The 13402-nt window shown below is 44.7% G+C and overlaps 1 protein-coding gene across 4 annotated transcripts in view; it reads right to left on the bottom strand.

Annotated features, from left to right (window-relative positions):
• The window catches only part of zbtb7c (zinc finger and BTB domain containing 7C), a 116305-nt gene that overhangs the window by 46290 nt on the left and 56613 nt on the right, over positions 1-13402 (bottom strand). Inside the window, exon 1 of one of the 4 annotated variants that reach the window (XM_078409389.1) lies at positions 9232-9761. The exons of the other annotated variants lie outside the window; for them this stretch is intronic. The gene's annotated coding sequence lies outside the window, so the exon portion shown is untranslated. Of the gene's footprint in view, positions 1-9231; positions 9762-13402 lie in introns of those variants that run through there. 4 annotated transcript variants of the gene reach the window in all.

Here is a 13402-nt window from a genome sequence, read left to right on the forward strand (position 1 = left end):
AATGGCCGGACTCAGGATTTCCCAGCAGAACATCGCCCAGAGCATCACACTCCCTCCACCGGCTTGTTGTCTTCCCACCGTCGGACGGGATAGCCTTCGTTGCCCTCGCGCATCAATGAGCCTTGGGCACCCAACACCCTGTCGCCGGTTTGTGGTTTGTCCCTCATCGGACCACTGTCGGTAGGTACTCACCACTGCTGACTGGGAGCACCCCACAAGCCTTGCTGTTTCAGACATGCTCTGACCCAGTCGTCTGGACATAACAATTTAGCCCTTGTCAAAGTCGCTCAGGTCTTTACTCCTGCCCATTTCTCCTGCATCCAACACATCAACTTCAAGAACTGACTGTTCACTTTCTGCCTAATTAATCCCACCCCTTGACAGGTGCCATTGTAACAAGATATCCAATGTTATTCACTTCACCTGTCAGTGGTCATAATGTTTTGGCTGATCGGTGTATGTGTATATGTATGTATGTATATGTGTTTACCTGCACTCATTTTTTCTCATTTATTATATTGTTTACAGTGTACTATGTTTATATATTCTGTTGGGCTGTTGCAAGTATTAATTTTAATTGTTTTATCTGGGACATATGATTCTTGACTCTTGACTGCCACTAATTTGATGATGTATGAATGTTAATCGACATTGTGAAGAAAATAGCCAAAGACAAGAGCAAGGATTAAATGGCCTTTTCAGACTTCCCAAAGCAATGCGAGAAACTGCCTTGTCATATATCATTTTCATTCATCACTCACTGCAATGTATATTTAACTTTCAACTTTGGACTGATTGTATATAACATACCAACATATTCGTGCTATCTCCCAAAGTGCAAAACCTCTCACTTGCCTGGAAATTTCTGTCATGGGCCTCCTCCAGTGTCATAGTGAGGCCCAAGAGGGAGGGGAAGAGAGGGACAGAGGAGCTATCTAAAGAGGAGCTATCTGTATTTTTAACAACTAAACAAATCAGAGTCACAAGTAAACGTCACTGCAATCTGACCCAAAATAGTTCACAAATTAAGGCTGCATAAAAAATAATGGTCACTTGAGCAAAAACGCACCAATATAGCAGGATTCAAGATAGCAGGGGGCAAATGAGACTAAACAAGTTGCAGCAACTTTGTTAATGCACAAATATTTTCCTAAGTTCAGCTTTTTTGAATTCTGTTGAGGTAGGTCAGAAAGTTAATTAATTTTCAGTGTCAGAATTATCCTTCTCCTCTTGCCTTGCCTTCCTCACAACTTTACCTTGGTTCACATAGTAGTCTACATTTATATTGGATTTATAAATTTGTATTGTTGCATCATAAGACCCCCATATCATAATGTTGATTCCAGAAGTAAGTAGCAGATTGGCAGACAGAAAATGAAGCAATACGAATATAATGAACTAAGATTAGGAAACAGGCTGATTGTGGAATGAAGGAGAACAGATAGCACACAAAAAACCAGGCCATCTTGCCCCTCAAACCTGCATCGCCATTCAATATGGCTGATCTGCCTAGTAGGTCAGGTTCATATCCAGGTGTTTTGGTAGCACTGTATAGATACTAATAGTCTCGAGTTGTACAGCACAGAAATGGACCCTTCAGCCCACCATGTCCACGTTGACTATTTTCCCCACATACAATAATTCCATTTGCCCTCATGAGATTGGGATCCTTCTATGCCATGCCTTTTTAAATGCATGTCTCAATGTCTCTTAAACATAGTGGTTGCAAATAATTTCACTACTCTTTATGACAGAGTTCAAGATATCTACCACTCGCTGGGTAAAAGTCATCCCCTCAAATCCCCTTTAAATCTCCTTTCTCTCTCCTTAATGAATGAATGATACTTTAGTGACACATGAGACATGTCACAGTGATCTTCTTGGTTTTGCATACCCAAGGTATGCAAAGAGTTGCCACATAAAGGGCGTTGACAAAATTACAAGTATCCCATTTTAACACAAACCATTTTTAACACATTCCATTTGTGGTTCCCCTTATTTCTCAGCAGTGCCCCCATGCCAGGTCCTCCTTTGTTCTGGGTGGCGCGTCCGACTTTCAGCGTGGCCCATCCTCGACTACCACTGCCCATGGCCTTGTCCGCCTTCACCCGCCATCAACCTCGACTGCCGACTTCTTACTGGAGCTCGACTGTCATTTCGACCTCGAACGCCAGCCCGACCTCCTCAACGAATACCGGCTTGATCTCCTCTCCGGCCCGACCTTCTCGCCGGCTCCGACCCAGAGTCCAGCCGCAGGGATCCACCGGCCGGCTTCTCCGCGGCTTCCTGGGAGGCGTCTGCTGCTCACGTCCTCCTGGGTGGACTTAAAACTAAGTCCTCTTGCTTTTGATACCCCTAACATGGGAAAACGATTCTGAATGTCCACCCTATAGATGTCTCCTATATATCTATCAAGGAAAAGATGCCCAGCCTATCCAATCTTCCTCCATAACTAGAGCCCTCCAATCCAGGCAACTTTCTGGTAAATCTTCTCTGTACTCTATCCCGTGCAAACACATCCTTCTTTTATTATAAGAAAATAACTGCAGATGCTGGTACAAATCGAAGGTATTTATTCATAAAGTGCTGGAGTAACTTAGCAGGTCGGGCAGCATCTCGGGAGAGAAGGAATGGGTGACGTTTCGGGTCGAGACCCTTCTTCAGACTGATGTCAGGGGGGGCAGGACAAAGGAAGGATATAGGTGGAGACAGGAAGATAGAGGGAGATCTGGGAAGGAGGAGGGGAAGAGAGGGACAGAGGAACTATCTAAAGTTGGAGAAGTCGATGTTCATACCACTGGGCTGCAAACTGCCCAGGCGAAATATGAGGTGCTGTTCCTCCAATTTCCGGTGGGCCTCACTGGAGGCACTGGAGGCACTGGAGGAGGCCCATGACAGAAAGGTCAGACTGGGAATGGGAGGGGTAGTTGAAGTGCTCGGCCACCGGGAGATCAGTTTGGTTAATGCGGACCGAGCGCAGGTGTTCAGCGAAGCGATCACCGAGCCTGCGCTTGGTTTCGCCGATGTAAATAAGTTGGCATCTAGAGCAGCGGATGCAAAAGTTGAGGTTGGAGGAGGTGCAGGTGAACCTTTGTCTCACCTGGAAAGACTGTTTGGGTCCTTGGATGGAGTTGAGGGGGGAGGTAAAGGGACAGGTGTTGCATCTCGTGCGGTTGCAGAGGAAAGTGCCCGGGGTTGGGGTGGTTTGGGTAGGAAGGGACGAGTGGACCAGGGAGTTGCGGAGGGAACGGTCTCTGTGGAACGCAGAGAGGGGAGATTATGGGAAGATATGGCCAGTGGTGGGGTCCCGTTGTAGGTGAAGGAAATGTTGGCGGATAATTTGTTGGATCCGCTGGCTGGTGGGGTGGAAGGTGAAAACGAGGGGGATTCTGTCCTTGTTGCGAGTGGGGGGAGGGGGAGCAAGAGCGGAGTTGCGGGATGTAGAAGAGACCCTAGTGAGAGCCTCATCTATAATGGAAGAGGGGAAGCCCCGTTTCCTAAAGAACGAGGACATCTAAGAAGGCAAGCATGCCATATGCCTTCCTTACAACCATGTCTACCTATGTGGCCACTTTCAAGAATCTATCGCTTGGAGCCCTGAGGTCCTACTGTTTCCATGTTCACCAGAGATGCTGCTTGACCTGTTGAGTTACTCCAGCACTTTGTGTATTACCCAGCATCTGCAGTTCCTTGATTCTACATTTTTTCCGTGGTCCTGTAATTTACTATATACCGTATGTTCCATCCCTATCTGACTACCTAGAATGCATCATCTCACACTTATCAGAATTAAATTCCAACTGCCAAAGCTTTCGAGAGTGAGAGGGCGAGGAGAAGAGGGAGGGGGTTGTGAAGGAGGAGAAGAGGGGGAGAGGAAGGAGATGGGAAGGTGAGGAGGAGAGGGTGGGGTGGGTGGAGGGATGGGGAAGAGGGAGGAGAGGGGACAAAAGTGGGGAGAGAGGGGCAGAGAGAAAGAGGGGAGAGGGAGAGTGAGGGGGAGGGGGAGAAAAGGAGAGTGAGGGAGAAAGAAGTTGACTCTCATGGTCTTAACTTTCTGGACCATCCGAACATGCAGGACCTTGTCAAATGCCTTATTGAAGTCCGTATAGGAAACATCTTAATGCCCTGCATTCATCAACCATCTTAATCACCTTCAAATAACGTCAATCAAAATACTCAGTGACATGGTGAAGCCCTTTACACTTTTCCAAGTAAATCGAGGTGCTGGGGCACCTTCTTCATGATTACAGCAATGTGCAATCACGATGTTCATTCTTTGTGTGCAAAGACATAAAGATATATATCAAATGGGAGAACTGCACAACAATTTTTGTTTCTCCATCAATATCGGGAATAATTAATTTCCAGACAGAAATTGAAGATGTTTCACTATTGTATGCTTGATAGCTATAAAGCATGGCAAAATGTATAAGAAAATAACTGCAGATGCTGGTACAAATCGAAGATATTTATTCACAAAATGCTGGAGTAACTCAGCAGGTCAGGCAGCATCTCGGGAGAGAAGGAATGGGTGACGTTTCGGGTCGAGACCCTTCTTCAGACTGATGTCAGGGGGCGGGACAAAGGAAGGATATAGGTGGAGACAGGAAGATAGAGGGAGATCTGGGAAGGAGGTGGGGAAGAGAGGGACAGAGGAACTACCTAAAGTTGGAGAAGTCGATGTTCATACCATTGGGCTGCAAGCTGCCCAGGCGAAATATGAGGTGCTGTTCCTCCAATTTCCAGTGGGCCTCACTATGGCAATGGAGGAGGCCCATGACAGAAAGGTCAGACTGGGAATGGGAGGGGGATTTGAAGTGCACGGCCACCGGGAGATCAGTTTGGTCAATGCGGACCGAGCGCAGGTGTTGAGCGAAGCGATCGCCGAGCCTGCGCTTGGTTTCGCCGATGTAAATAGGTTGACATCTAGAGCAGCGGATGCAATAGATGAGGTTGGAGGAGGTGCAGGTGCATGACAAAATGTATGTACCATAGTGCCTTTCGTATAGGAAATTTTCCAATGCCTTCACAGGAGTGTATCACAGGAAATAAACGGATTTCAAATCGAAAGAAGGAAGCTGAAAACACAGCTGCTAACGTATGGATGAGAGGAATGCACAATACTGCCGAGTTCTCAAAGAGCTGTTATCTGGAGTAGGTTACAAAGAACCACAAGAAAGCTGAACAGAAGGATAAAAGTTTCATGACTGGTATTAGTAAACCCAGCGTACAGATAGAGTCATAGAGTGATACAGAGTGGAAACAGGCCCTTCAGCCCAACTTGCCCACACTGGCCAACATGTCCCAGCTACACTAGTCCCACTTGCCTGTGTTTGGTCCATATCCCTCCAAACCTGTCCTATCCATGTACCTGTCTAACTGTTTCTTAAACATTGGGATAGTCCTAGCCTCAACTATCTCCTCTGGCAGCTTCTTCCTTACACCCACCACTCTTTGTGTGAAAAGGTTACCCCTCAGATTCCTATTAAATCTTTTCCCCCTCACCTTAAACCTATGTCCTCTGGTCCTCGATTCATCTACTCTGGGCAAAAGACTGTGCATCTACCTGATAAGTTCCTCCCATGAGAAAATGTCTCATATGATGGGTGAAGTCTTGGTGATAGTTACGAGGACACAAGGAAACAGAAGCAGAGCAGGCCACCCCTGCAGATGCTGGAAGTCTGTTTGCATCAGACCAGGCCAAATCTGCAGAATAAGAAGCAGGTGTGTCTTTGGAAACAAAAGTCCCCACATGGACCTAAAATTCACAATTCCACCCTCAATGGTCTTTCTCAATTTTATGCTCTATTTATTGTACTTGAGTTTGACTTAATTGTATTTATGTATAGTCTTAACTAATCTGATTAGATAGCATTCAAAGCAAAGCTTTTCACTGTACCTTGGTACACATGGCAATAATAAACCTGAACTGAATTGATGGGACAACCAAGAATCAGCATGAATCAGCAGTCTGAAGAAGGGTTCCAACCTGACGTGTCACCTATTCCTTTACTCCAGAGATGCAGCCTGACCCGATGAGTTACTCCAGCGTTTTGTGTCCATCTTCGGTATAAACCAGCATCTGCACGGATGTTGCATTTCTTCAAGGAGGCTCTGAGTACATCCCTGAATTATCTTATTATGTGACATTGTCTCAACTGTTCTGTCTCCCCTAACATGACCTGAAATGCTAGATTTTTCCTACAGCCCTGTATTTCACGGTTTTTAAGTTCCTTTGTATGTTTCTCTTTCTCTTCCCAACGTCCCTAATCGTTCAACCAGATGACGTTGTCTGCAACTCATTCCCATCTCAACCCATTTGATACATATGAAGGGATCTGAGAGAAAACTAAAAATGACACTACCCAATCAGTGATACATCCTTTACCATTGTCCCTTCTCCATCTTCTCTGCAGCTTATAATTGAGATGTACACGCAAGAAACTGCAGATTCATGTGTGAAAAAAAGATACAAAGTGCTGGAGTAACTAGTGGGTCTGGTGATGCTTAAAACTAACTTTTTCCCTCTTATTAACAAAGAACTTACAATGAGAGAAAACATGTGTCTTTGATCTGAGTGGATCTTCTGCAATAACTTTTGCCTTTTGCAAAACTGTTTGGAATTTCAATCAAGTCGCCTCTCAGAAGCAAAAAACCAAACTGCCGGAGGCAGTATGCAACCATACTGGATGCAACCATACTTCCCAAGTCATTTCTGTAAATTATGATGTGCAGAGGCCCAGCACTAACTCCTGAGGCACACCATTAGGTGATTTTTTAGGTAACTGCCGGCGACTGTCATAGTTGTAGCAGGTCGCCGTAAAACCGGCGATTGGATCCCCCTACGACAATGTCTACGACAATGTCTACTACAACAACCTACCACCTAGTTGACATCAAGTTACGGCAAGATACCGACAACCAGTGACCCAATCGTCGCAACTTAGGACGTCCACCTACGCCAACCTACGACCACACAGGCGACAACCTACGACAACTGAAGTCAACCCACGTCTATCCGCGACAAGCTACGACCCTGTCTGTGACAACTGAAGACAATCCACGTTATTTTGGCCTCCGGTTTTGACGCCGGTACCTGACGCCGGTTGACGTAGGTAATCGCCAATGGAATTCGGCGAAGTCAGCACCGGCGACAACCTACGACACCTGGCGACAATCTACGACAGAACCTACGTCAGGAGATGTCAAGCTACGATCATTGGCGTCAAACTGACAGTCACCCAAAATTTTTAAACATCTCAAAATCCAGCGGCGACCAGAAAACCGCTACGACTCTTTGGAGACCACTCACGACCATACAGGCGACACCCCGGCGGTGACCGTGTGGCAACAGCTTAATCGCGTGTAGTCACCTAAAAAATCACCTAAGTGGGACAGGCCCTTTAGTTACAGTTTGCCACTAGGAATAAGACCCATATTTGCCAACTTTCAATTTTCTGTTTGTCAGCTAATCATCTATCCATGCCAATGTGTTACTTCCTCAGCAATGAGTTTTTACTTTCTGGAATAACCTTTGATGTCGTACAAATCTAAGTATAATGAATTCATCAGTTCCCCTTTATGAATAACATTTGATATTTCTTCAAAAATCTCTATTAAGACTTTCCTTTACCAAAACCCCATGTTGACTTTGCCCAATATTTTGAAATTCTCTTAATGTCCTGTGATACATGTTTAATAGTAACTTCTCTAACATTTTCCCTGTGACAGAGGCTAAGCTACCTGGGCTCTTGTTTCCTGCATTCTGTCCCATTCACCTTTTGAGTTAAGCTGTTATACGTGGCATTTTTTTTGATCTAATAGAATCTACCTTAAATTCGGGGAATTTTAGAAAATTAAACTTACACATCCCTTTGAACAGGTAGTAAACCCTGAAACATGAAACTCTGTGATTAGAAAACATCTGGGGAACTGGTCAGCATAATGGCTGGTGAGGCACTTCCAAAGCTTAATTGTAGCTTCCTTAAAGGTATACGTCCTCCAAGTGCATTAACCCTGTATTAAAGCAATTTATCCACACCCAGTTTAACCTGTCTAAAATTCCAATACTGAATCATCCTCTTCTGTGAACAGTTGAGTTGGGGATTGAGCATCATTGGACCAGTCTGTGGCTGTTCCACTGCACAGGTCATTAGATCATTCTACACCGTGATGCTAGTCATGGTAAACACCATTTGTGACCTCAAGTAAGGTATTTTCAGTCCTTTGACAAAGATTCTGACCTTAATGGTTTTGACATTAAACTGCAGGAGTGGCCACAGACTTAGGAGGTAACAATGTGTTCAAAGACTTGAAAGAAAAGTTGCCAAAGGGCAGAGAAGACAAGGAGGGTGTGTATTTTGACTAATAGCCTGGTGATTTGAAAGGGAGGGATGCAGCACCTGCAAAAATCACCCGTGCAACATGAGATTACATGGACTGGGAAGCAAAGTTATGCAATCGGCAATTTAGTCGGAATAGAGTCAAGGGAACAGTAGGTGGGCCGTTGATAAAATGAGTTTGAGCAGGGGAAAAGGAGAGAACACTGCAAACGTTATGTATTCAGGAACAGGGCAAGGACAGGGCAAATCTTGATGGATTGGGTGAAGGGAAGGATGTGGCAGAGAAGGCTGAATGGATCATCTCAAACTTAGTAATAAAGAAGACATACACATAGCACTAAATAACAAGTTTTCTTAGGTCATTCAGTTGGCAAGCAACATGCAACAGGCAGTGCCTAAAACTGTTAATTGTATGCTACATCAAGACTGTACACAAAAAAATATGGTATTTAGTGTTTTATTAGTTATTCAAAAACGTGGTGCTTTCCACAGTGAGATACTGCTTTTGTTAGTATGGAAAGGGAACAATCACGCTCTGTTCTGAAGGGAAAATAATAAGCTCCAGATTTCTCCTTGCGTCCCTCTCACAGTGATTCCTGTCTAATATTTCACATTGCAGCATGAATTAAATTATTTCATTTCCACCCTCAGTACACTAGCCTCATCTGGGAACAACATATATATATATATTTTAATCACTTCAATTAATTTTATTGAGAAGACCCACATGGAATAATTAGAAATCATAACTTTGGACAGGTTTACCAAGATTCAATTATCCTTGCTTCGACATATTAAAGACGTAAACTTTGTCCTGCTGATAAAATCTATATACGATAGTGTTTTTAAAAAAGTTACTGTACTGAGAACAAATATCAGAAAGACTTACAGTAGAGTTGGTGCCTTCAGACACACGCAAGCTCCTTTTTGTGGGAATCACTAGCCCAAAAGACAGAGGCACGCACACACAGTGACAAGATGAGTGGGAGAAAGTGAGACACACAGCTTTGCATGTTGTACAGCAGCCTGCACTTCTTCTCACCTGTCCTCCCAGCAGGAAGGGCACAGTGCCAGTGACAAGAGGATAAGGGAAAGGGTTGGTCCCAGTACTTAAGGAAAGAAACCACAGGGCGGCGGCAAATAAAAAGGATAAAGGCCAAATTTTTTTAATATGCATATAGAATTTTTTTTAAATCCAGAAATATAGTTTGAAGATTTAAAATGGCAATCTTTAAATTGGTTTGTGTGGTCTACCACTGTTCATGGGAGAGAAAGTCAAAATGGCTGGATTTTAAAATGTGAAGTTAAAAGTCAAAATCTGCCTGCGTACATTGCATGGAACACTGTGGGAAGAATTGAAAAATGTCCAAGGAAGGATTGACGAACTGGCTTTAGCCCATGGCCATTAAAGAAGGGCGTGATGTAGTTTATAATCTGCCGGAACACCCTCCCGCTTCTTGTTCCTTCTGCCCAGTGAACATGTCCTGTCCACAGTACCCATGGGAAAATACCTGAAAATAAACACTAAATACCTAACTAAATGCAATCCTGAAACACTGTCCTGAATTACAGTGTTGCAAAGCGCTGCTGCAGCAGCAGCTTTTAAAGGCAGTTCCAGTGGTACTCAGCAGTGACAAATGCTGCCAAGAATACGCCCCCTTGGCTGCCATGCAGTTTGAACTGGATTGCCACACCTCTCATTCTTCTGGCATCCCCCAGTGTGCTTTTGCAGCCTTTTGCATGAGAAGACAGAATTAGGAATGTGATCTAACCGCATGCTACCAGATATTAACTCACTACCACTACCACCCCCTACTCTCTATTAACAGTCTCTCTTATTAAGCTGGAATGTTTTTTTCACTCTCTCCTACACATTTTCGCACAGCTAAAGCCATGCACTGTACTTGTAACACGCCCAGGTTAGGAGGTGGGCTGTTCAGAGTTGGCTTCATTAACGCTTGCAGTGCTGATGCACTTTGCAATGCTACAGCCATCCGGTAGATACTCAGTGAGACAGAACTATTGATGTTTGTACATATTTGAAATTGATTTATGAAATGCAGGCAGCATCTAATACCTATCCCCAATTATTCTTGAGAAGATAGCAATAAGAACAACATATGCACATAAGAAAATAGGAGCATGAGTTGGCCAATCAGTCCCACAGCCTGCTCCGTCTTTCAATGTGATCATGGCTGATCTGACCCAGGCCTCTTCTTCTGTGCCAGTTCTCCATAGCCCTCAATTCCCCGTCCTTTCAAAAATGTATCTATCTTCTTTACTTTCCACCACTGATCCAGCCCCCACAAATATATAAGGGAGAGAATTCCAGAGATTCACCATCCATGAACCATCTTTTCGGGAGCCACGAAATGAACTGCAGAGCAAAGACAGGCAGAATCGCTGGCAACAATGGAGCCCTCCCTGATATACCTCACCTGCTTTAAACAGTAGGTCGGTGGAAGAACATCACTCACCAAGGCACATTCCTTGTATATGCACATACTTGACCAATAAACGTATTCATTCATTCATTCATTCATTCATTCATTCATTCATTCACCCTGTCAGTCTGGTGTGCACCAATGTCAACTGTTTCTGTGGCAGACATAAGACCAGCCTTCCTTAGAGTGAATCCGTGGTAACAACTGGTCCAGATGGAGTACCTGGCTGTGTCAATAGACAATAGACAATAGGTGCAGGAGGAGGCCATTCGGCCCTTCGAGCCAGCACCGCCATTTAATGTGATCATGGCTGATCATTCTCAATCAGTACCCCGTTCCTGCCTTCTCCCCATACCCCCTGACTCCGCTATCCTTAAGAGCTCTATCCAGCTCTCTCTTGAATGCATTCAGAGAATTGGCCTCCACTGCCTTCTGAGGCAGAGAATTCCACAGATTCACAGCTCTCTGACTGAAAAAGTTTTTCCACATCTCCATTCTAAATTGCCTACCCCTTATTCTTAAACTGTGGCCCCTGGTTCAGGACTCCCCCAACATTGGGAACATGTTTCCTGCCTCTAACGTGTCCAACCCCTTAATAATCTTATACGTTTCGATAAGATCCCCTCTCATCCTTCTAAATTCCAGTGTATACAAGCCTAGTCGCTCCAATCTTTCAACATATGACATTCCGCCATTCCGGGAATTAACCTAGTGAACCTACGCTGCACGCCCTCAATCGCAAGAATATCCTTCCTCAAATTTGGAGACCAAAACTGCATACAGTACACCAGGCGCGGTCTCACTAGGGCCCTGTACAACTGCAGAAGGACCTCTTTGCTCCTCAGGACCTGTGCTGCCAGAGGTATTCATAGACATCGTTCAATTCTCACTAGTACATACTGAGGTCCCTGTCTGCTTCAAAAAACCCGCTACCACCTTGGTGCCAGAGAAAAGTAAGATAGTGTGCCGTAATGACTGCCACCCAGTGGCTCTGACATCCACCAACATGAAGTGCTTCGAGAGACCGGTGATGACGCACATTAACTCCAATCTCCCAGCTAGCCTTGATCCACTGCAGTTTGCTTACTGTCGCAAAACAGATCCATAGCAGACGCCATCTCCCTAACTCCAAACTCATCTCTGGAGCACCTAGACAAAAAGACTCCTATGTTAGACTCCTATTTATCAACTATAGCTTCACGTTCAACACCATAATTCAATTCAAACTCATCTCCAAACTCCTGGACTTAGGAATCAGCATCTCACCGCCCTCTGCCACTGAATCCTGGACTTTCTGACCCACAGACTACAATCAGTGAGAATGGGTAACAGCATATCCTCCACAATCATTCTCAACATGGGTGCTCCGCAAGGATATGTTCTCTGTCCCCTACTATATATTTCCTATACGCTCACAACTGTATGGCCAAATTTGACTCTAACTCCATCCACAAGTTTGCAAATGACACAATGGACAATGATGAAGGGGAGTAGAGGATAGAGAACTAAGTAACATAGAGTCTGGACAAAAACCACTCCGCCAGTGTTAGCAAGACAAAGGAGGTAGTTATCGACTTCAGGAAGCATGGAGGAGTGCATGCCCCACAGCATCAATGTTGCTGAAGTGGAAATGGTTGAGCCCTTCAAGTTAATATTACCAACGATCAGTCGTGGACCTACCACATTGATGCGACCACTGGGAAGGTACATCAATGCCTCTGCTTCCCTAGGAGACTGAGGGAATTCAGCATGTTACTTACAATTTGGTGTTACTTACAAACTTCTACAGATGTTCCATAGAAAAAAAACATACTGTCATCTATCGTCTAACTTGGTCTGAGAGCAATTCTGCCCATAACCGCAAGAAATTGCAGAGAGTAGTAGACGTCCATCGCACAGACCATACTTCCCAACATTGACTCCATCTACATTTCACGCTGCCTCGGAAAAGCAGCCAACATAATCAAAGACTTGTTTCACCCCAGTCATTCCTTCATTTCCCTGCTCCCATCCTGCAGAAGGTACAGAAGCTTGTAAGTGCAAAGGACCAGACTCAGGAACAACTTCTCTCCCTCTGATATCAGGTTCCATAAGCCTAGGGTACTGTCCAATTGACTTCTTCCCCATTGCAGACATTGTACTTTGTCTATGGAACTGATGCCCGACAAAGCTGGAAACTATTATCTGCACTCTGTATAGAGCCCTTTGGTCTATCCATCGCTCAACCCATCAAAGTTAAATTTGGCTTGACTTCATTTGCATACTAGACCAAGTGGACCCGTTGGGCCCAAACCTCTCCTGCATTGGTGCAGCACCCTCTCCTCCCCCTCTCCCCTCCCTCCCCTCCCCCCCCCCCCCCCACTCCAGCCCCTGCAACCCCCTCCCTAGGAGATAGATTTAAATTTTAAAATGTGAATAACTTAAAAAATATAACACCAATTTCAATGAAACTTCTTCCATTAGCACCAAAGGGATGATGGTGAGTAAGGTGGGCCTAAAATTGTCATGCTATCGTGTACCGTTTTGGCTGTAGTTCAGGAACAAACAAACAAACAAACAAACAAATTAGTGTTTTAGTATATAGATATAGTCTGATCTGATCGGATAGCATGAAAA

The sequence above is a fragment of the Rhinoraja longicauda genome, chromosome 1, assembly GCF_053455715.1.
Source record: "Rhinoraja longicauda isolate Sanriku21f chromosome 1, sRhiLon1.1, whole genome shotgun sequence".
NCBI classification, from domain to species: Eukaryota; Metazoa; Chordata; class Chondrichthyes; order Rajiformes; family Arhynchobatidae; genus Rhinoraja; species Rhinoraja longicauda.